The sequence below is a fragment of the Cebus imitator genome, unplaced genomic scaffold (assembly GCF_001604975.1).
Source record: "Cebus imitator isolate Cc_AM_T3 unplaced genomic scaffold, Cebus_imitator-1.0 Scaffold267, whole genome shotgun sequence".
Taxonomy (NCBI): domain Eukaryota; kingdom Metazoa; phylum Chordata; class Mammalia; order Primates; family Cebidae; genus Cebus; species Cebus imitator.
Window position 1 is genome coordinate 1,247,320 of NW_016107582.1, and position 17,181 is coordinate 1,264,500.

Sequence of the window (17,181 nt, forward strand, 5' to 3'; positions counted from 1 at the left end):
ATGCCACTGCACTCCAGCTTGGGCAACAGAGCAAGACTCTGTCTCAAAAAATATACATATAAAGTGAAAATTAAAAATAAAGTTAAAAGTCTGTGAGGGCAGAGAATATATTCATCTCCTGAACTCTATCTTCATCACCTTCTATGGTATCTGTCACCTAACTAGTATGAAACATTTGCCAAATAAAGATATAGCTGCAGTTATGGATGTGAAAAAAAAAGTGACCTCAAAAGTAACCATTTAAAAAAAGATGTAAAAGAAAAGTATATTTCAATAATAAAAAATTATTACTTATTATTGCTGTTGCTACCATTTGCAGAGTACCTGTTACCTAATCTTCACAAACCACACTGCAAGGTTGTAGATCTTATTAACCATATTTTAAATAGGAGTGAAATTGTGCCTCTAAAATTTACACCACTAAAAAAGTTCAGGGCTAGCATTTAGCCCCCAACCTTTTGATTCCCTATTCTAAAATCTTTCTTGAATATCACATTCTCTTCAGTGAGGGAGGGATGAGGAACCCTGACCATCATGCTGCAACCTAGAAAGAAAGAGAACACATCAAACAGTTGTAGAGATTCCTCAGGTGGCTTGGCAGGTTTAGCTTTCTTGGGTTACTAGAGCTGTCTGAGAATCACAAAGACACCCCATATATACCCAGCATTGAATGTCAACTTTGTTGGTTTGTTCAAGGAACCTTCTCAAGAGAGATCCCAGCTGTTGCTGCTGGCCTTAGTTTGGCCACTAACTTGCCTTAACTTTGGCTCTTCTGTTTCTGATAGAAACTTCTGGCATACAATGGCCTAATTACTTGTCTACCTTCTTCAGCAGCCGCCCCTGCTGATGTCACATACATGCCGCGTGCCTCACAATAATGAGGAAGACGGGTGCCTCATCAACTTAGGCTTCTGCCCATACTTGTAAGGTTCACTATGTGAGAACTCTAGAAAGTTTCCTATTGATTTTATCTCCTAAAAATCTCTTGAACCTCTGTACTTCTCTCTTTCTCTCCACTGCTACTATTGACAACTCTCTCCTGAATTGTTTTAATAGCCCCTGATATGGTTTGGCTGTGTCCCCAGCCAAATCTCATCTTGAATTATAATCCCCATAATCCTCAGGTGTCATGGGAGGAACCCAGTGGGAGGTAATTGAATCATGGGAGCAGCTTCCCTCATCCTGTTATGGTGATAGTGAGTGAGTTATCACAAGATCGACTGGTTTCATAAGCATCTGGCACGTCCCCCTGCTTGCTTGCATTCACTCTCTCTCCTGCCATCCTCTGAAGAGATGACTTTTGCCACGATTGTAAGTTTCCTGAGCCCTCCCCAGCCATGTGGAATTGTGAGTCAATTAAACCTCCTTTCTTTATAAACTACCCAGTCTCAGGTATGTCTTCATAGCAGCATTAGAACACACTAATACAGCCCCTTATCTGACTTTGTCTCATCTACACCTATCTCCCTCTCTAATTTATCCTCCACAATACAGACAGAGCAATTCTTGTAATGCCCCTATGGTGTTTCCACCTTTTTTCTTAAAATACCTTAAAACTTACCTTGGGTTTAACATAAAATCAAAATGTTTAGCAAAGTTTTAGATCCAACAGGATCCAGACCTGGCTGAACTCAGGGACATATCCTCCCTCACCTTCTGTGTGCTGGCCACACTAATCTTCCTTCAGGTCCTCACAGATGCTGTGCTCTTTCTCATGCCAGGACCACTGTACATGCTATCCTGGTTCACTGTGTGCCTGGTTGACTCCCACTCATCCTTCACATCAGAGCTCAGGGGTTACTTCTTCACAAGGTTCTTCACAATTCTTCAGCCTCAATCAGGTCTCTCAAGACTCCAAACTTATTTCTCTCCATCATACAGATCCCTATCTGTGATTATGTAGTTGTGTGTGATTATTTCATTAATGTCTAATTCCTCCACTATTATATTCTCAGTACCAGTACAGTGCCAGCTAACACTCAATGAGTATTTGTTGAATGAGTAAAAGAATGAGTTTACAATTTCAGGAAATACAATGTGTTTCCTTAGGAAAAATCTATACCATGTGGAATGTTTCAAAACGGACATTCAATATTGAATGATTTCATAATATTACTTCTTGTTTGCTACTCCATGAGCAATTCCATGTTAAGTGAAAACATTCCGTGGTTGAAAAATCAATAAATTAGTATGATTCACAATAAGAACAACAAAAATTTAACTTTCTAGTATTGGTGAGGTTCTTTTCTGAGTAAAAAACTTTAAGCTAATTTATTAGTAAAAAGATGATATTTTAATGTGCTTTTCTGCTTATCTAGATTTACAATATTTAAAAATCTTTGCTCTTCAGTATCATTTTTTCCTTTAAGTATTTTCTATCCAAAAGTTTAATAGTGAAGAATACATACAGTTCATGAACATATTTTAAGACTTTTGGGAAACACTCAAAACAAAAGCTATTTTGAGAATTAGGAAATAGCTTGTCTGAATATTGCCAAGTGAATTTGGAATAACCTTTTTGTGGGATGCAATGAAAAAGAAAGACAAAAACTTCAACATTCTCAAGTTAGTTCAAGGTTACAAGGAAATGTGAACAAAAAGTGTTTCTCATTCTGTTAACACTTGGACATTCAGAACATAAAAACAGTGTCTTCTTTCATTTTAAAAAAATTTGAAACACACACAAGGAAACTTTGGCCTTTTTACCTTTTAGCTTCTCTGGGAGAGTTCTGCATAGATTTTGATCCCTTTTTCTTCTGGCCAACATTTTACTGTGTATTTAATGAGCCTTGGATACCTATGCATCCCAATATATCCATAATGAGTTGGCAGTGGGAGAAAAAGAACAGGCCTGCAGATGCTGTGTGTATAATGGACAATGCTGTTGTAATGTCAGAACATCCCCCTCAGTTGCAAACTGAAGGAGAAAGGAAAATGTTTCATTGATAACACATTAAACACAAATACCATTTTTGTTTGTTTATTTTTATTTTTGTAGAGACAGGGTTTTGCTATGTTGCCCAAGCTAATCTTAAACTCCTGCTCTCAAGCAATCTTCCTGCCTCAGCCTCCTAAAGTGCTGGGATCACAAGTGTAAACTCCCATGCCCAGCCCAAATACCCTTTTTTAAAAAAAGAAGGGAGCTGGCAGAGTCAGACCAAACAATCGGTCAGGGTATCAGCAAATTCTTAGGTAAAGATAACTCCAGCTTTTAAGAATTAGAAACCTTATTCTGAACATCTATATCTTGAATCAAATGTTTTGCTCCATAATTAAAAACTCAGAGCCTTGAGTACTATTTTGTTCCTATGCAATCTGCTAACTAATGTAAAAGCGTTATAAGGATTTTAAATAAGTAGATAAATTAAGGATTTAAAATAAAATAAAAATGTGCTTCAGGAGTAATTGCACAGAGAAATAACGTTACACAATCTGGACCCCAGACCCAAAAGGAATTTCGAGTTAAACATAATGTGGCCAGCGCCCCTACTGGACAAGTGAGATACTGCACCTGGTCAATACCTACCTACCTGGGGAAGTAAAAATTCTCACATGCCAGTGGTGTTCACCTGAAGTTCCAGATACTCTGGAGACTGAGGCGGAAGGAGAGCTTGAGACTGGTAGATGGAAGTTGCAGTGAGCCGAAATTGCCCCACTGTACTCCAGCCTCAGCAACAAAGTGAGACCCTGTCTCAAAAAACAAAAAAAAATTGCCAGGCCCTGGGCCCTAGAGTCAGGGTATTTCCTAGAACCACAGGGCCAGCATGATGCAGTAGAACAGAACAGTTGCAGAGAGGAGAACTGTGTGTGAAAAAGAAATCCAAAAATTGTTACTATCGTACTGGATTAAAAGGAATTCTCCTGTGAAAGCAGACTCCCAGCTTGTGTCTGTCTTGGAGCCGATGGGACAGTTTGCCTCTTCTTTGCCCAATGCTTCCCATTTATAGCACTTCAGCAAACTTCCTCCTGTAAAAATACATCTCAGTTTTCAGAAAAGAACCTTACAGCAAATAATTCAGCTCATTCATTGTGACCTAGACACAGACATGAGGAAAATATATTTATTCAACATGGTACCAAATATTATTAAATGTATTTGTATTAGTCTATTTTCACACTGCTATAAAGCACTTCCCTGAAATTGGGCAATTTATAAAGGACAGAGGTTTAATTGACTCACAGTTCCACATGGCTGGGGAGGCCTCAGGAAACTTACAATCATGGTGGAAGGGGCAGCTAGCACCTTCTTCGCAAGGTGGCAGGAGAGAGAGAGAAAAGCCCAGGGGAAACTGCCATTTATAAAACCACCAGCTCTAGTGAGAAGTCACTCACTATCATGGGGACAGCGTGGGGGGAACTACCCCATGACCCAATCACCTCCTACTATGTGGGGATTATGAGGATTACAATTCAAGATGAGGTTTGGATGGGGCACTGCCAACCATATCAGTATTAAATATGCTACTGAATAGAAATAGATTTATTTAGTATGCTATTAAATGTGTAAGTCAATACATTTATTCCATGCACTATTTATAAATTGAAAAATATACTAAAGCAAGAGGTTGAAAGAAAGCTAAATAACTTTTTTAGAAAATCTGATAAGATTTTACTTATAATTCACAAAGCATAAACATTATATACAGCAACAGAAGCAAGCTGTGATAGGACAAAACTAATAAAAAACCAACGATAATTTTAAATGGCCCAAGAAACTATAGCAACTCATCAAAAATAGAATATATTCCTTCATTTTAGCCTTTTTGGAAATAGCAGTAGGCTAACCTCCTTCAGCTAATGAGAAATCCATAGCCCAGCCTCCCAGGATCGCAGCTACTTGAACAAAACAAGCAATAGAATTCGGGTCATTTTAAGGCATCAGAAATCTAGATCTTTACTCAAGATACACTCTCCATCCTATGAGTTTACTCCCAGAAATCCCATTTTTTCCAAAATCTTTCCCTTCTTTGAAAGTGGTCATTAAATCAGCTACTTTTTCAGACTTTTGTAGTACATAGCATATACCTGTTTTTACTTTATTTATTAGTATTTTGATGATCGGATAATTAATTTTCATATTAAATAAATAAGTTTAAAACTGTACTGGCTAAAATACACTAAACTTATGTAATCAATAGGCCTGGACATTTTAGTGAGTTAAAAGCAATAGCAATTTACTTCTCACATGTGTAGCAGCAGAGGGCTGGTATTCACACTAGTGTGCCTCTCTACTCACTGCGTGGCTCTCTTATCATCCAGTAATGCATCATCATCCATATCCAGTGGACAGAAACTGGAGAAAAGCCTGGAAACCCCCACAGGTGCACTTATAAAAAGCCTCAGCCAGCTCAGATGTGACATAAGTCACTTTCACTCAAAAGCAAAGGAAGAATAGGAAGTGAAGTCTTAGCATTAGCCTGGCAATAGTCCCTTTACTGAAGCAGAGGAGAGACTGGACTCAGGTGGTCAGCTGACAACCACAGTCCTTCTCTCAAATCCAGTAGTGAAGGCTACATCTTAATCAATAAGGTAAAAAGTCAAATCTACAGAAAAATGCTAAGGTATCTTCCTTGTACTTAATTCACCCATTATTTATTAAAGGCTTGTGCTGAATGCCATAATAATAATTCCCTGATTTCACACAACTTACATTAATTAGCAAAGAATATACTTAAAGTTACAAAAGTAAGATTTTTTAAAATCAAAAGCATATTCAAACTGAAAGTGGCTTTCAGTATCACCCAAAGCACAAAATTACTAGTTAAAAAATTAATCAGTCAGTAATACACATTCCCTGAGCATATGGTTTGCCCAAGACACTGTGTTCTGCGATGCTCTGAGTACACACAAGTATAATATCTGCATCTTATTAGTTCCTCTCTAATTGTGGAACTAATCATTGAAGGCAGTCTATGATTTCTTTTTCAATTTTAAAATCTGCAATGCCACTGCCACACATCTGAGCTAAGGTCATTTCCTTGTTACATGTAATCCTGCTCTCTGAAAGTTTTTGCTTCTGTTTTGATGGTTTTTATTTATAAAGAGTCCCCCTGTCCCCAACACACTACTTCTTCATCAAATATATCAGGTATGTATGATTCAGTCTTTGTCTCTTCTATCACCACATCTCGTAGACAAAGCAAGAAACTCCACAGTCTTGGTCTAATTGCAGCTTAGCCAAATGAGTGCATGCTGAGCAGTATAAGCCCAAATCAACAGGCCACCCACCAAGAGAGTAAAAAGAAGACCCTGAGTCCTCCCACAGAGACCTGGAAGGGCTTCTGATGGAAACAGGAGATAATTGTGTTTTGCCATTGGCAAATGCAAGTAGTACCTAGCACAGCAACACATATGCTTTAGTGTTTAATAAATGTTACTGAAAGTGTGATAATGAAAAGAAAAATAGTGGTCTGACAGACATGTAGGCCAGTGTCTTCTTCTCTACCTTCTCCCCATATTTCTGAAGGAGCAATTCTAGGAAGAACCTAGTGGAGAAAAAATGTATAGTCACTTATATTAGGTCACTTATATTTGACTGGGGTTTTTCAAACTAAGATTCAAGACATATTTAAATTCAAATGTTGTGAGCCTCTAAGTGTATTTTAAAATATTAAAAAAAAATGTATATCTTTTTTTCTACTACCTTGTAATGCTCTGGCAATTTTTCACTTCACAGAATTCCTAGTTTGTTTTTAATGTTAAATTTTGCCAATTGGAAGCAAGTAAAAACTTGCGGATGTACTACAGATAAGTGAGTCTCAAATGAGAGCTGATAGGAGAATATCAGAATCTCTGCAGCGATAATGGAGCTAGGAATGTGTGGTTCGGGAAAACTCCCGAAAATGATTCTACAACTCCCCCCACTCTCATCCTCATTTGGAACTACTGTTTGAGCTGTTACTTCATAATGAGATCAAACTGCTGTCATAGATGAGGAAGACCAAGACAAATGGCTAGAAACCTTGTGCATGAAAACAATGGCCCACCCAAAGTTTTTCTTTTCCTAGGAAGCTTTGGAGAAATAAAAAAGTATCAGAGAAGAGCAGCCAATAAAAGAAAAAATTCTTTAAAAGACATATGGGTGGGATGAGAGCCAATGATTCTTACTTTATCTGTAGAAACTGAATTTTGCTGCAATTAAGAGAGACCTGGAAAGTAGTGATTTACACAAAAAGATTTCGTTCTGCCAAGAAAACTGATATTCAGCAGTCCAGGCTGATGCATTGTCTTCATGAGCTTTTCACCTGCCCAGGCACCTTCCAGGTCTTTGCCAATCCTAGAGTTAGTAACTGCCTTCATCTCGTCATGCAACATGGCTGCTAGAGCTCCAGGCATCACGTGGACATCTGAGTTGCAGGGAACTAGAAGGAGGGAGAAAAGAAGGGCATGCATGCTCACTATAAAGAAGACTTCTAAGGAGAACCACCTAAAATTTCCCCAACCTATTCCCAAAACTCATTTGGCTGCTTTCAAGCCTGGAAAATGCAGTCTTTAAGCTGCAAAATGCTAAGACAAAATTAGGTATTTATATTAAAGACAGGAGAAGGGTAGTTGGGAGATAACAGTTTCTGCCTTAGAGACTTTTAACAACTTCAGCATCAGTCATAAAATTACATTTATATGACGTAAATTAGAAATATATATGAATTTGCATTCATTGGAAATCATTTGGAAAAAGACAATCCAAAATTTGGGGTTGTATGACATTTGTATCAATCAAATGTCAACATAAAAGACTGACATAAAATCAGTCAGGTTAGGATAAATAACCTTATTTTCTCCTTAGCAGTAAGTCTCATTCTATCTCAAACTTTAAATTGTTTGTAATTATTTTTTCATGTAAATTCAATGATTACCACCAACTTCTTCTAAGCATCCAAAATTGATGCTGCAGCCCTGATGCTTCAAAGTTAACTTATATTTCTATGATTTGTCAAGTATAAAACAGGATTTTCTCCAGTGTTTAAGATAAACGATACATTCGCCTTTCTGATAACAGGTATCTCCTATCTGATTTTTCACAACATAATAATTAGGGACTGTCCAACACTAAACTTACATCTTATAAGATATATAATTCCTATATATCTTAGGAATATAAATAATTTAATAGATGATGGCGAGAAGAGTGATATTAAAGATAATAATTTACAAAGGTAGCATGAAGTCAAATATTAAACAAATGAGTAACCAATTTTTAACTAATATATTTAGGGACTTTAATGAATGATTAGGTAATCTTTGATATGAACACATCTTAATTATTGAAATAATACTCAACAAACGTCTTCCTTATTCAATCTGGCTTTGTAAATTTTCACTAGATTTGAAATACATATGAATGGAAATCACAAGAAATGTGAGTTTAATTGAGGAGTTTTATAATAAAAGAAAATGCTTAAGAAAAAAATTGAATTAAATAGAGCAACTTCAAAGTCAAAAACTTCCAGGATCTTATCCAACACCCTACTCATTCCCACTGACATATCCTAGCCCCACGCCATCACCAATTGCAGCCTTTCCAGAATCTCAGTTTTAAGCAGTCCATTCTCTGACCAACAGCTTCTGTTTTTGCAATGCATTCCTTCTACTACTCCAGTCTGACCAATCCATTCAGACTGAAGACAGTTCCACCTTCTCACTGTCTCTCAGTGTGCTCAGTTCCTCACATCTCTCCTTAACCACCTAAAATTCCATGGCTGCTCACTGTAATTGCTCCCCTGAATATACCCCCAAACACTTCATCCGCCTTTGCCTGGTTGAATTTGATAGGAAAACCTCCAACAATGGGTATATGCATTTTTCCATCGCTCCACACCTACATTGCATCTGCTGAACATAGATAGGGAAAAACACATGACGATGTCAAATCTCCAGCAGCCCTTTACTCATCCTCATTCTCAGTGGATAATCGGGCTTTCATTTTTAATGAGAATAGCAGAAGCAATCAGAAGCTCTACAAGCTCTCACCCCATACCCATCTCTATTCATGTACTTTCCTTCCCATCCTCTTCCTATAAATGAACTGTATGTGGTACTTCATTTCCATTTGAGTACCACATTCCATCTCTTCTGGCCTATTAAATGACATGTCTCCAGCAGTTCTCCCTCTCTCTTCTGCCTCATCAATTGTTTTTCCTCTCTTCGATCATTTCATTAGCAAATCAGTAAGTTTTCACTTTACCCATCTTACAAAAATAAAAGGCAAAACACAAACACCTTTTTGCCCCATTTCCTTCCTCAGTGTATTAGTCCATTTTCATGCTGTTGATAAAGACATACCAGAGACTGGGAAGAAAAAGAGATTTTAATGGACTTACAGTTCCACATAATTGGGGAGGCCTCACAATCATGGCAGAAGGCAAGGAGGCACAAGTCATATCTTACACGGATGGCAGCAGGCAAAGAGAGAGCTTGTGCAGAGAAACTCCCATTTTTAAAACTATCAGATCACGTGACACTATCACAAGAACAGCAGGGGAAAGACTTGCCCCCATGATTCAATCATCTCCCACCAGCTCCCTCCATTGGGGTCCCTCCCACAACACATGGGAGTTACGGGGTCCCTCCCACAACACATGGGATTTATGGGAACTACAAGATGAGATTTGGGTGGGGACACAGAAGCAAACCATATCACCCAGCTATCACTCTCTGCTTCATATTGCAGGAAAACTCCCTGAAAGTGTTATATATATTTGCTGTCCCACTCTCCTCCTACCATTCCTTCTTGAACCCATTTCATTCAGGCTTTCCTACAGACCACTTGATCTAAGCTGCTCCTGTCAAGGGCAGGTTAGCATTGGTGGCCTCCACATTGCTGCATCCCAAAGTCAATTCTTGGCCTCACTTCATGTATCGGTACCATATGACAAGCTGATCATTCTTGAGACACTTTGTTCACTCAGCTTCCAGGATAGCATGCTCTCCCAGTCTTCCTCCTCTTTTACACTGCTCCTTCTCAGTCTTGTTTGTTTATTGTTGGAATACTCCCAAGCTCAGTTCCTGGGCTTCTTATACATCTACTCACTCCCTTGGTAATTGTGTTCAGTCTCAGGCTGATGACTCTCAAATGTGGATTCTTACCCAGGACCTCTTCCTTGAACTCCAGGTCTTTATAGACAACCAGTTACTTGACAGTTTCACTTAAATGTCTAATAGGCATCTCAAATCTCTCTTACCTAAACTGAGACTCCTGGTCTCTCTATACACATCCAACACCTGCTTTTCTAGCAGACACATCCATCTCAGCTAATGCCAACCCCATCTGTATTAGGCAGGCTCAGCTGGGTTCTGCTGGAGGAATAAGCGAACTTCACAGTATACCAGTTTCCAATAGCAAAGGTTTATTTCTTGCTCCATATCTTCTGCCAGTCTCCTGCAGTTGCCGCCCACATCAGCTTTACTCCAGAAGCCAGACTGACAGAGCAGCCTTTATATGGAAATTGCTGGGTTTGTGGCAAAAGGAAAATGACACATTAATCAAGTGCGGGCTCTTGAAGCTTCTGACCACTTCTATTGGTCAAGCAAGTCACATGACTTCCTATTTTCCACAGGGCAGAGGTGTATTGTCCCTCACAGGAAGGGAACGTACATGGAGCGAAACTAAAATATTGGGTAAACAGTAAAACAGTCTACCACCCTGGTCCCCAAGTTGCTCTGGCTAAAACTCTTGGCTCCTCTCTTGTTCTCAAATCAAAACCATCAATAGATCTAACACCTCTAGGTTCGAGCACCCTAATCCAGCCGCCATGTATAGGTTTCTATCTGGTATTCCTGTTTCCACGCTTTCCCCGCTAGCCTATTCTCCAGGTAGGGGATAAAAGTGAAAGTTGTATTTATTTATTTTAATTATTAAAATTTTAGTTTAATAAATTATCCTCTTGGAATTCTACAACATTATTTAATAATTTCTTTTCAACTTTTATTTTAGAATCAGGAGTATATGTTCAGGTCTAATCATACCTTTGTTATAAAGATATGATCGAGGTTTGGAGTACAAATGAATCCGTCACCCAGGTACTGAGCATAGCAGACAATAGATGGCTTTTCAAAACTTGCCCCTCTTCTTCCCTCCTCCCACTTGTATTCTCCAGAGTCTATTGTTCCCATCTTCAAGTGCACGAGTACCCAATATTTAGTTCCCACTAACAAGTGAGAACATGTAGCATTTGGTTTTCTGTTTCTGTGTTAGTTTGCTTCGGATAATGGTTTAGTATTCCATGGTGTATATGTACCACATTTTCTTTATTCAATCCAGTGTGATGGGCACCTGGATTAATTCCATGTCTTTTATATTATAAACAGTGCTACAATGAACATATGGGTGCACATTTTTGGTAGAATCTGTGGGTATATATGCAGTAATCAGGTTGCTGGGTCAAATGGTAGTTCAACTCTTAGTTCTTTGAGAAATCTCCCAACTTCTCTCCACAGTGGCTGAACTAATTTATATTCCCACCCACAGTGTGTATAAGTAAGTGTCAAAAGTGATCATTTTTAAACACAAAACTCTCAAATGGCTCCCCCGCTCACTGAGGGTAAAAGCCAACATCTCTGCAACAGCCTTGTAAAATCTGACATGATCCTCTCATCCATCACCTCCCCGATTCCACTGGCTCTTCTTCATCACCAGGTCGCTCTCTTCCAGCTATGTGAACTGCTCTGTTGTCCTCAAATAGACCAAGTACATTCCAGCCTCAGGACCTCTGTACTTGTAATTTTCCCTTCCTGAAATGTACTTCTCCCAGGTATCCACATGGCTCACTCTCCAATCCTCTTCAGGTATTTGCTCAGATGCCACTTTTTCAGTTAGTCTTTACTTGTCAGTCAATTTAAAATTTACTGCCATCCCTCACCCTGAAACTCCCGCTTCTCTTCCTTTCTTAATTGTTTCCATTGCACTCATCCCTCTGCAATTTTATGGTGTATTTTCACTCCTTGTCTCTCTGTTCCACTAGAATATATATTCCTTGACTGTATGGATTTTTGTCTATTTTAGTCATTATTTTAGCCCTAACATATTGTATCTGGATCAATTGACAATAAACATTTATTTAATGAATAAATTAGTGAATGATTCTAACTATAAAAAGCATTGAAGAACTCAAACATAGAAAGATGTAACTTAAAGAAACAAAAGAAAATATAGTAAATATGTGCATTCACACAAACCCAAGAAACTTGCTGGGTTATCTGTCTCAAACTAAAGAAAATGAAAAGAATCTGAGTGGGGAAATAACACTAAGAAAAAGCACTAAAACTGTTATTTCTAAAACTATAATATTAATGACCAAGGCAAAACTCTAAAGTTCCCTATTTCATTTATTATAGAATGCTTAATTTAAATTCCAATTCGAAAGTATATATGGTTTAACTATTTATCTCTGCCAAAGCAAAAAAGTAGTAGACTATTTCATAAATAGCTGCATCACTCTAGGTGGTCAATCAAAACTTACTTCAATTCTGATTCCAGATTAAAAGGAAACCCTTTAGCTAGATTAATTACCTGCATCCTAGGCTGGTATTGTCTTAGAGCAGGGTTTCTCAACCTCAGCACTATTCACATTTGTGGGCTAAGAAATCCTTGCAGGAGGATACTCTTTGCATTATAGAATGTTGCACATCATCCCTGGCCTCTACCCACTAGATGCCAGTAGCACTTCCCCAGTTGTGACAACAACAACAAAAAAGTGTTTACAGACACTACCAAATATCTTTGGGGTGGAGGAGGGAAAGGGAGATCATCCTCCTTTCAGAACCACTGCAGTAGAGGTTGGCAATAGCCATCAAGTCAGCACTCCTGTATGGTTTCAAGTTGTGACCTGTAAAATGTTCTGTGGGATTATTATGGATTATTGCACCACACTAGGGAAGCAGATTCTAAAAGTATGACTTGGGGTAATTATAGAAAGGCTTTCCTTGAAATAAAACACTCCTGATTTTTTTACCTTAAAATTACTTCATCTTGGAAGTATAAAAAGATGTTGCCTGAAAGGCATAACTTATTATTAATGCATATCGGCCACTAATGCTTTTATAATAGTCTAGCATCAGAGTTCAAAACCAAGGGGAAAGACAAAAGAAGTTTTAACAGAGAGAATGAAAGAAAATTCTAGAACATAAGATGGAGACTCTAGAGTGGGTAACCATATTTAAGGAAATACATAAGGTTTATGAGGTTTCTGGCCATGGTAAGAAGAGGATGACTCTTTGAGTGAAAATTCTGCTTTTCAACAATGCATTTAGAATTGGCTCTGCATAGTAACCTCAACTGAGGAAAAAATAAAACAAAAATGATCAATTAAAACTACTCTGATAGTTTCCCATCAATGTTAAATAACTAATTTTACTATTTTTATAGTCTGTACTAACATCTAAAGTTTAAACGAATTGAAAATGAAATTATTCAAAACTTATAGGAACTCTGACATAAGTACATTAGTCAAATCTGAAATACTTTTGAAATCTTTTCAATGAACTAACTCATCAAGTGTTAAAAGTTTTTTTAAAAATCTTTCTAAGTCTTTTATGTATAAAAACTTTTGTTTTCTTTTTCTGGAAACTGTTAAATTCTCAAATTTAATGTTAAAAAAAAAGAAAGAAAGTAGTAAAATAGCTGATTGATTATACCAGAGAGGAAACTTTAAACTCTGAGCAGAACCACCAGCAATGCTGGCTCAATTCTTCCTCTGGAAACCACAAATAAGAGTCATTAGACAGATATTTAAAGCATTTGAAGATTTTAAATAAATCAAGTTTTAGCTATTTATAAAAAGAGTATATTATCAAAGTTAAAGTCAGAGAAATGTAAACTAAAACCACAATGAGGTATCATCTCACGCCAGCAAGAATGACAATTATTAAAAAGACAAAAAAGAATAATGTTGGTGAGGATGCAGAGGAAAAGAAACTCTTATACACTGTTGGTGGGAATGTAGATTAGTACAACCTCTATGGAAAACAGTATGGACGTTTCTCAAAGAACTCAAATAGAACTACCATTCACTACAGCAATCCCACTACCAGGTATCTATCCAAAGGGAAATAAATCGATATATCAAAAGATACCTGCACTCATATGTCTATTGCAGCACCATTCACAATAACAAAGATATGGAATCAACTAAAGTGTCCATCAATGGATGACTGGATAAAGGAAATGTGGAATAGATACACAATGGAATACTATTCAGCCATTTAAAAAATGAATGAAATCATGTCCTCTGGAGCAACATGGATAGAACTGAAGGTCATTATCTTAAGCTAAACACTCCAGGAGTGGAAAGACAAATATCACATGTTCTCACTCATAAGTGGGTGCTTTAAAAAAATGTGTTAACATGGACATAGAGAGTAGAATGATAGATAATAGACATTTTGAAGGGTGAAGGGGTGTGAGGGGGAAGGACAATTTGGAATTAGTTAATAGATACAAGGTACGTTATTTGGGTGATTAATACCATAAAAGCCCTGACTTGACCACTACACAATCTATGCATGTAACAAAATTGCATATGTAGCCCATAAATTTGTACAAATAACAAGAAAAAAAATAAAATATACTATCAAATTATTGATTCTGTATTTCTTTTTCTCCGGTGAAGATATTCTAGTGTTGAAATATGTATGGTTCTTATCATTTAAATCCATTTTTCAATTCTACATTGTAACTAGAAGACCTGGCATAAATAAATCTTAATGCACACATCATTAGAAACTTTATTCCAGTTTGCAGAGTAATTTAAATCTTCTCAACTCCCCCTAACTTTGTACTAGAGCTATATTCAAGGAGCAAAATTGATTTGTTTCATTTTTCTATCCTCTTCCTGAAAAAACACACGAATTAATTACAACAAGACCAAAAGTAAAAAGCTAATGAAAATGTTTAACACTTCATGTATCTCTTGAGTCCACAAATTGGATAACTGTTCTCTAAAATTAAATACTAGTCACAATTACATGTACTTTAAAGTACTTGTAGACTAACATCTAAATATTAATTGATAAACCAAAAGAATATTTGCCTTCATCTGTTTTAAAAATTCTTAAAATATGCTTTCGTTTAATATATGTCACTTTTATATGTTTACTTTTTTTTCTTTGAGACAGAGTCTCACTCTGTGTCATAGGCTGGAGTGGAGTGGTGCGATCTCGGCTCACTACAACCTCCACCTCCCAGATTCAAGCTATTCTAGTGCCTCAGCCTTCCAAGTAGCTGGGTTTACAGGTGCATGCCACAACGCCCGGCTAATTTTTTTGTATTTTTGGTAGAGTCGGGGTTTCACATGTTGACCAGGCTAGGCTTGAACTCCTGGCCTCAAGTGATCTGCCCACCTCCACTTCTCAAAGTGCCCCATGTTTACATTTTGTACTACAGTTTAAAATTATTTTTAATCAGTACTGTGAATTAAGGCTTTCAGTTCCAGAAGAAAACTATGAACACAGCCCAAGTTCTCAAGTACCCATTTATAGAGGATATTCTGCCAAAGCTGATTTTTTAAGAAACTGTGTTAAGAAATAGAGCAAAAAGAAACACGAAGCAGTTTCTTACCAAATGGCTTACAATGTACGTATTCTTGAGTGATTTTTAAAGTCTCGGTTTTTATTTAGTTGTATTTCCAACTGTTTAATTAAACTTTATTGACTTGTGTATAACTCTCAGGAATAGGAATGTATCTGTGAGTGGGGAGAAGTTTCCTGGTGCACTCAAATGAACTGTTTACTTCCTTTGCTAACTCTCATGTCTGGTTAGGGATATAGAAGTTTCTAAGGCCCAAAACAGTCACCTGGAATACTGTGCCCAGAGGAATGGGTTACATTGTTGGGTATGTGTGCTATCTGAATCATAGAAAGAGCTTTCTTTGTTTTATTTTAGTTGGTATGAGTCAGTTCTATTGCTTGTCACTAGCATTAAAAACTAGGATCCCTGAAAAAGGCACGCAGCATTCCATCAGAGAGGAAAAATGAACCAGACCAGTCCTGAGATGCATGGCACAGTGCAAATACAAGTTAAGAGGATGCTGTGACTACCTCAATACCACAGACAGTAAGGCAAAGGTAGTTTTGGTTGCATGGTGACAAAATATTTAAACTCAAAATATTTTAATCTGAATTAGCAATAGATACATGCTTGCCAAACAAAAGCAAAGCATACAACAAAAATAAATGTGTGCTGTGTTTCCCATTTCAGATAATATTACAAACTCAAGCCACTTTATCCCCAATTTCTAGCTCCCTAGACCTTCACAGCCATTAGTCACCATGTCTTGTCTATCCTACCTCAAAACGTTTATCAAGTAAACACTTTCCTCCCCATTTTCATTGTCATTACCTCATTTTCAGCTTTATTCTTTTTTCAATCAAATATCATGACAGTCTCCACCATGCAACTTAGAATCCTGCTTCAACAGACTATTTGTATGTACCAAAAACACCAAGTATTCTCTGGCTGCTCTTTGGGTTGAGGCTGTGTTACCTTTATTCATCCTTCAAGATAACCCACATCCCCTATTTCTAGAAGAATGAGTCCTTGTCTTTTTAGCATCCTCCTAGTCCTGTATTGTCATAGCATTACCACATGTGCATTATAATTAAATGAAGATAATTTGTATCTCTTCTAATACAAATTGATTTCTCCCGAGGGCAAGACTTGTCTTATACAACTTTTTTTTTTTTAGCCCCCTTAACAACGCTCAGCATCTGATTTTAAAAATCAGTAATTTGTTTAAGTTATCAACAGACCACAGAACAACTGATTAAACAATAGAGCACTTAAAATTAGCAACTTGACGTAAATCTATTCATTGATAACTTACATAAGATTTAGTTTGGTTTCAATGCTTTTCACAATCTTTATCCATGCTTTACAATCCCCTCATAGGAATCAATTCATGTTAGAAGAAATCAAGAAAGAAGTTACAGGGAAATCTTCATTTTTATCAGGGGTGCTTGATAAACCACCACTTTTCTCACCTTAAACAGCAGGTAGTTCCTGGGATCATGGACCTTACACCATCTCAGCATTCAAATGAGTGTTAAACAAAACAAAACAAAGCAACAACTTCATACAACATTTGGACAGAAAGAAAAACTGATAATGAGAAAACTTAATAGAATTCACTTTCTAAATGTTGAACATGCTTTTAATTTTATGTTAACTTTTATTTCACCAAATAGAAG